This window comes from Varanus komodoensis, unplaced genomic scaffold, assembly GCF_004798865.1.
Source record: "Varanus komodoensis strain SLA01 unplaced genomic scaffold, ASM479886v1 scaffold29_1, whole genome shotgun sequence".
In the NCBI taxonomy this organism is placed as follows: domain Eukaryota; kingdom Metazoa; phylum Chordata; class Lepidosauria; order Squamata; family Varanidae; genus Varanus; species Varanus komodoensis.
The window spans coordinates 5,045,944-5,046,867 of record NW_025335759.1 but is presented as its reverse complement, the minus strand read 5'-3'; positions in this window follow the sequence as shown (position 1 = coordinate 5,046,867).

Below are 924 nucleotides of genomic sequence, written 5' to 3'. Positions count from 1 at the left end.
GCGCAGGGGGCTGCAGGTGGCACAGTGGTTTAAACCGCTGTGCTGCTGGGCTGGTAGATTGAAAGGTCACCAGTTCGAATCTGCACAACGAGGTGAGTTCCCGTTGCTCCGTCCCAGCTCCTGCCAACCTTGCAGTTTGAAAGCATGCAAATGCAAGTAGATGCAAATGCAGGTAACAGCGTTCCGTGCACTTTGGTGTTTAGTCCTGCCGGACACATGGCCACGGAGACTGTCTGCAGACAAACGCTGGCTCCCTCTGCTAGGAAATGGAGATGAGCACTGCCCCCTAGAGTCAGACATGACTGGACTTAATGTCAAGGGGAAACCTTTACCTTAAACATGTGCAGGATTATACCTAAACACATAAACAATAAATGAACAATCTTCAAGGTGCCAGAACAAGCTGGATGTCTAAAAGTTTCTTTTGACAGTGGAAGAATTACTCCTCCAGAACTCGTTTCCACAGCTTTTGAAAGCTTCTCTAGACCTGTATAACTGCAGACAGAAGGTTGGCATGTTTGGATTCCTCCAGCCGGCAAGCTCCTTGCATGTAGAAATCTAGCTTGTCAGTGAGAAGACTTCTCGATTCGTCGCTTTTTAAAATTGTTTTGGCCTCCTCCTCCTCCTCCTCCCTCCTCCGCCTGGCCTCATCCCAGCAGCCCTGCGTTCCCAGCGACCTCTTTCCAGGTGGAACCCGAGCAGGCTAAGCCGGAGCGCGCAGGGGAAGACCTGCGCGCGCTTCCTTGCTCTGTGCGTCGGATGGGCCGTGACACACCGTCGCCGCTCAGCCTCGGCGGGGCAGCCGCGCGGAGGTGGCCAGCCGGGCGCAGGCGCCGAGGAGCCGGGCTCGCGCGAGCGGCGTCTCCTGCCTGCCCGCCGCCCGGGGCGCCTCCGCCGCCAGCGGCGAGGGGTGCGGGGGGCAGG